The sequence below is a fragment of the Gallus gallus genome, chromosome 15 (genome assembly GCF_016699485.2).
Source record: "Gallus gallus isolate bGalGal1 chromosome 15, bGalGal1.mat.broiler.GRCg7b, whole genome shotgun sequence".
Classification (NCBI taxonomy): Eukaryota; Metazoa; Chordata; class Aves; order Galliformes; family Phasianidae; genus Gallus; species Gallus gallus.
In genome coordinates this window covers 2249156-2255617 of record NC_052546.1, presented here as the reverse complement: position 1 = coordinate 2255617, position 6462 = coordinate 2249156, and the positions used below count along the sequence as shown (strand labels likewise).

The window sequence follows — 6462 nt, the reverse complement described above, 5'->3', positions numbered from 1 at the left end:
AGTAGAGAAGGCAGTTGTTTTTCCTAGCTCACATGCTTTGGATGTGGTGATGTTTTCAAGGACTTGCTGAGAGCAAGCAGAGTTTATCCTCCCCACCCTCCAGCCGCCTGACAGTAGCCAGCTCAGCCTGAAGGGTCCCTTTTTTGGGGGTGGCTGGCAGTGCTCAGTCTCCACTGTTATTACAGAAGGAAAAAAATGTTGCAATTTTTTCATGACCTACAGCTCCAGTTTTACTGTGCTGCCATTCAAGGATGTCGGAATGCTCTCCAAACAGGATGGCTGCAGGCTGACCCAGCCCTCAGGCTCCTACCACATTTAGTGACAAACACCACCACAACTACCAGAGCCTTGCTTGCAGGGTTTGTCACTGCAGAATCTGGCTTTCTGCAGCTATAATATCCTTGCTGGCAAGTTGGGAAATGGGCCTGAGACCTTCGGCAGTCAAAAGCTGAGATGAAGTGTTACAAAATTCTGGTGCATATTTGAACGTTGGAATGACTTTCAGGCAGATTTCACACTTGACTGCAGAGCTCAACAGGTGTGAGAAAAGCCTGAAGGCCACACCACACACATCCACACCAGCTCTGAATTAGCTCAAGCAAAAACCCGACTGCTTGGCTCTCGGTCACCAATGATGCAGTGAATGGGGTCATGGTAACAGCTCCTGTGTCACCACATCAGCATCACATTAACTGCAGGAGCCAGGAAAAAATCAGGAGAAACTGCAGCTGCTGAACCCCTTCCTCCACCTCTAAGACTGGTCCTTGCTTTTCTCTCTTCTCCCCTCCTTTAAGACCACATACCAATGCTAAACTGTATTTATTATTATAGCTGCAGAAACACTTCAAAATCTCTTGTCATCCGCACCCTGAATTGCACTAGAGAAGCACAGCTTGCCATTAAAATAGACTTTGATTTTCTCCAAACAACTTCAAGATCCAGATTCAAACCCTGCCTGCAAGACTGACGTGTCTCTCTTGATCCCAAGCAGCAGGAGCACGGCTGCAGCACGAGCTGCAGATGGAGTGCCCGGGACAGTAAAGGCAGCACCATTATCTCCTGCTTGGCTCACACATGCTCTTGGCATTCATCTTCTGTAGCTCCCCCAGTCTCTCATTTCTTTCCCTTTCAAATATTTTGCTCTGCCAAGAAATCCAAAGCTAGGCTATCTGGCAAAGTGACCAGCTGGTGCCATAGCACAGAGCATCACTGGCCAGAAATGGGTTTGAACTACAGTCTGGGGGAAGTTTAAAGCCCTCAGCCAAATTAGCTGGGAGATGCAGCCCAGACATGCTGCTGGGGCCTGGAACATTGTTCTGCAGCATTAACTGGTCTATTCTAGCAGCTGCTCGATAGAGCAATAATCTTTGAACATGATTTCTTGGTCCCTTCTTCCAGAAAGACAGGCTAATTAAAAAGGGGTTATGGACAGATTTGCAGACTAAGAAGAGATTTCTGAAATACATGAGGAGCAGCTCAGCAGGCGGATCTCCCCCAAAGTCAGTGTGAATCAGGCAGCTGACTCCAGCCTGTCCTTCAAACCAAAGGCCAAAACGAAAAACAAAACCACTTCTCACAGCTATTAAAGCTTCTCCTCTGGCTAAAAGATAAAATAAATTTTAAACATCCCAATTTCTTCTGGCAAAGCTACGTATCCTCCAATGTAAATCTCTGATCTTTTAAAGCATCAGTCAGCACACAGCAATCTGTGGTAGTATCATTCCATTACCCCACCTCTCAACTGACCGATCCGCCACCACCTGACCTTCACTCCATCTCCAGTGGAAGGCATTCACTAAACAAGGCGAGCACATGCTGGTTCCTTCACTACACATGCAAACAGCATTCACTGTTGTCGATCATGGAAACCCAACAGGTAAATCAGTGTGTCCCCAGGTTTCCTACAGACATGAAAGGAAGCAAAAAGTGCTGACGTGACAACAAGGCTTTGCCCGCTCACCCTCCTCCCTACAGAGCACAGGAGGCCAAAGCAGCACCTGTTGCAGCAGCTCTTTGCTGCAGGCTCTTCTCCTGGGAGATCCTACAAGGAATTAGCAAGCTGCTGCAAAAGCCAACAACTCATCTTGAATGTCAGTGTCATTTACACAGTAAATGTCACTTAAAGCTAACACCAGAAGGAGCTTGTTGGTATAATTCAGCAAGAAGTGGCAACAGCAGCTTAGCAGGTCCTTTCCCAAATACGTGTGTATATATATAAATATACTGACCTAAAACTGAATTTAGACTCGGAAAGGTTTTTTAGAGATGGCATCAGATCACCAAGCTTAAGTGTGTAAAAGTAAAATCTCCTCCATCGTATACTCATGTGCCACCTCCAGGCACTCACGTTTATTATTCCTCCAATTTACACACTGCCTCTAAAGATGCAGGCAGCTTACAGTCAGTGTCAGCCAACTCCTTGGGGACCAGCCCTGCCTGCAGCTCTCAGACTAAACTTGTCCATCCACCACTGGACTGAGAACCATCCACTCATTACACACTAAACAACAGTTAACTCAGATGGCAACCAGACACTTCTAGTCCGGCTTTCAGCTGGAAGCAAGAGAACAAATCCTCTCTAGCAGAATCCTGCTGGCTTGCCCAAATGTCAGAGCTGCACCAAAGTATCTTCAGCCAGCCCATATCCTTGCTCCTGCAGGAACTCAAACCAAGACTCTGGTGTTTGTGATAAAGGGAGGGAAGGGGAGCCCAGTACACAGATTTCCTCCTCCCTGGCTTGCAAGCAGCAAAGCTGCAGCAGGGAGGACAGCTGCTGCTCATTTCCTCCCTGGACTGAGGGACAGGAAGCTGGCACAGTGCCTGGAGAAGCCATTTCGGATGCACACCGGTTTGACTTGGCTGCTCGCTTCAGCCCCGAGCAGAAGACAAAGGTGTTTACGACACTTCATTTATTTATCTTACGGACAGAATCTGAAATTTGTAATCAGCTCACCCCCTGAACCAATAAGCCACACACTGGTGTCCTTTAGGACGTCTGTCTCCTCCCAAACTCTTTTGTGCGAGTTACCTGGAACCAGTAGGGCCAGCAAGCACAAGGGCAGCTTGGGGAAGCACATACAGAAGAGCTGCTCATCACACATTAAGGTTCTGCCACCATACATGCATTCCACAGCTCTTACTCAAGCCAGGCACCTGAAAAACATCCACCTGTTGAAAGACATCAGCTACAGTCATACATGGTGCATTGCTACAATGTAAAACACAGATTGGAGTCTTCATTTTCTCCTTTCTTGACAGAACGCAGCTGCGTAGAATTGAGACATAGCACAGGAGCCTCATGAATCCACAGCTGAGCTGTGGGAGAGCAGAAGCAAATAAATATTTCACAAAGCGTTAGCACAGGACACGGCAGCATAAATAAAACAGGAGTGTGAGGATAACGGCTCCAAATGCAATTTGGCTTAAGTCATCTGTGGCTTCAGAAATAGAAAGATGAGAGATTTATTTCAAACCTGAGTGACCCCAGAGGTAGGCTGGGGGGTTCTCCTGGCTTATTTATTTATTTTTAATCGTTATCTGTGACCTTTATGCAGGCAGCAACGGGAGCAGAGGCGGTGGGTTGCTGACACCGTGTGTAGGTTAGCCCTGGGAGCACTTCCCAGCCGTCTGATGGACAGCTGATGGAGTCAGATGAGCTGATCGGAGCAGTCCCCAAAGCCCTGCTGGATGGAACACGTTAGCCGTGTGCCCAGGCTGCGGCCCGGTAATGAAAGCTTTTGTGTTTAATAGTCCTCAATGGACATTTCTTCCTCGGATTCATCCGACTGCTCTGCAGTGCACGTGGAAGGAGGCCTGCTTAGGTTCAGATCTGCCACCTGGAGGTTTCATACGATGCCCCTTAAGTCCCAGCTCATTCAGAGTTAGACAATTTAAAAACCAGGGTAAGGCATGGACAGTACAAAGCCTCGGCCAGCTGCTATTCCCCAGTCTGAAGCAGTGGAAAATAACAAACAGACAAAACAAAATTAACAAATCTAAACTAGTACAAACACCACAGAGTCACGTTGTGAAACGGAGAGGAGTTCATTCCCAGCTAAGCATCCTGGAATTCCCAGTAATATACACCAATTCACGTGTGTCAAAGGAATAGGTGTGTTATACATAGCCAGAAGCAAAGTCTTCCACTCTTTGGAGCCCAGTGGTACCTTCAGGCAGCAGCCCTCACTGGCAGCAGAGGAACTGCTCCCATTTTCCACTGAAGTAGCTGGCATTCACCCGCTCCAATTTCACAGCACAAGAAGCATGCCGTGGGCTGGCGAGTTGCCACCCCCTCCAGACACACAAACCTCACAGCCGCTGAGCACTCCGCCTCTCCAAGCAGCAGAAGATAAGAGCACAGAGGGGGAAGGGTAGAAGCCACATCATGCTGTGGGTAGGAGGGACGACGAACATTTCGCACTCACGAGCAAGTGAATCACTTCCACTGAGCCAGCAGAGAGCACCGTGCAAGTCAGGCAATTCATGCACCTTTCCTCCAGCCCTAACTCTGAGCGTGGGCTCAGGATCGCTCCAGGAGGAAAACCCACTGGAGAATGCTGCACTTGGAACAACAGCTGCTCCGGCAGCTCCTTTCAGACGCTCTCTGCTGCTGGAGTGGGAGGCAGATCTGAGGAGGATGTGTTCAGATAATTATTTCCTCCCTGGAAACTGGCACTTCCTTCTGGAGTTGGCAAATCCAACCGTTGGGCATCCATTCTTCCATGCACAGTCTGGTTCGAGTGGCTCTCCGAGCCTCAAAGCAGCCTGCAAGCCTTCCCTTGTACAAACACAAGGCAGCAGCCGGCAGCCGTCCCCTGCAGGAGGGTGAAACACTACTTAGTGGTGAGCAAAGGCTCTGACAGCTGCCGTGCACACACAGCCTGAGCACCCAGCAATGCCACGCTGCCGTGGGAAGGCAGCCAGCAGGCACTGCTGTGCTCCTTTGGAGCCGTGCAGCTTCTTGAGAGCCACCTCTGCAGACACCAAGCCACAGCCTGCTCCTTCCAGCTAGGGGAGGAAATGCACTAGGGGAGGAAATGTGGTGAAGGTGGTGGCTTCTTCTGTCATTTCCCAACCTTCTTTTGTTAGCACAACATGCAGACACAAGGCCTGACCCTCAGGCAGCTGTAAAGCATCCCAGCCCTGTGGTTTCCGTGGACTGAAACTGATACAGCTCAGCGAAGGGCTTGATGCTCAGTGCTACAGCAGGGTCTGATTGTATCCAGCCCATCTGACTCTGGACGCAGCCACACAACAAACATCCCGACTGCAGAGGGAGCGGAGCCAGGCCAAGGCTGGATGCTGATGAAAATCCTCCCCTGCAGATATTGCAACAGCTGGCTCCAGCTCAGGAATTTGAGAGCATAGCAAGGGCTAGAAATGCGATTGAGTAAAAATGATGGTCACGTTCCCAGCCGGCACGGTCTGGCACAACTCCACTGATTCCAAGTAAAGGATCAGCAATTTTGACCAGCTGACAATCTAATCAAATTACCCTGGTTCGGATGAGAGCAGGTACACAGCTCTCAACCACAGCTCACAGCCACATTGCTCAAGGCCATGTACGCCCACGTAGGAAAAAGGGAAACGCTGCCAAAAAGAAATTGTGAAATGTTTGCTGATATTATTATCTAAATGGTGTTTTATCACTCAATTAAGGACAGGAGATGTTATAAAGAACTCACACCTGAGGAGAACTGTACCTCTCCTCCAATCCCTGTTTGTGCCTCCTTGCTCAAAACCTATCTCCTGATCTCCTCATAATCATGCCTTGCTTGCTTACACCAACGTGGCATAACGTAATGCCATAAAGAAAACTCAATTACACCTGGTTAAGATTTAACGCAGGTAGAGGAAGAGCTCTACACAGGCAAATGCATCTATCAAGAGTAATTAACCCCACCTGAACTCTGCGTAAGTTCAGCTACATTGCTTTTAGCATCTGAGCAGGATCATTTAGAAGTGGATGGAAGAACTCCCCACGGTAACCCGTGCTTTACAGCCAGACTGTTACCACCCTTCGTGAAGATGCACAGAAAGTTACCCTTGATCTGAAGGCGGTGACTCTTTTATAGCCTATTGAGCCTCAGATCGCCTCACTTGCAATATATTAAGGTGTCACAACTGCAAAAAAAAAGGATCCCTATCTCTTCTTGAACACGAGGCACCTTATAACTGCTGTCTCCAATCCTCAGAGAACTCAGCCATCACAAGCTGGTGCTGCTCTGTGGGGCAGGTGAGCCCCCAGCAGCAGGAAGGTGACCCACCACTAAGCTAACACACCGTGTGCTATCTCCTCATACATTTTATGATCCCAAATGAGGCATTCCACAGTCCCACACTCCTCAAACAGTGGACTTGAACTGCCCTATGCACAGTACAATGTAAGTAATAAACTTGGTTTTCACTTGTTTCCCTCAGTAGCAGTCATCTTGCTTCACCATCATTTTATTGGCCACATGC

The 6462-nt window shown here is 48.6% G+C and overlaps 1 non-coding gene across 1 annotated transcript; it reads right to left on the bottom strand.

Annotated features, from left to right (window-relative positions):
• Nucleotides 1-476: 476 nt before the first annotated feature.
• MIR1769 (microRNA 1769) lies at nt 477-579 on the bottom strand. The gene has a single exon (NR_035270.2). It is a non-coding gene; the product is annotated as a microRNA 1769 (primary transcript).
• Nucleotides 580-6462: the final 5883 nt, after the last annotated feature.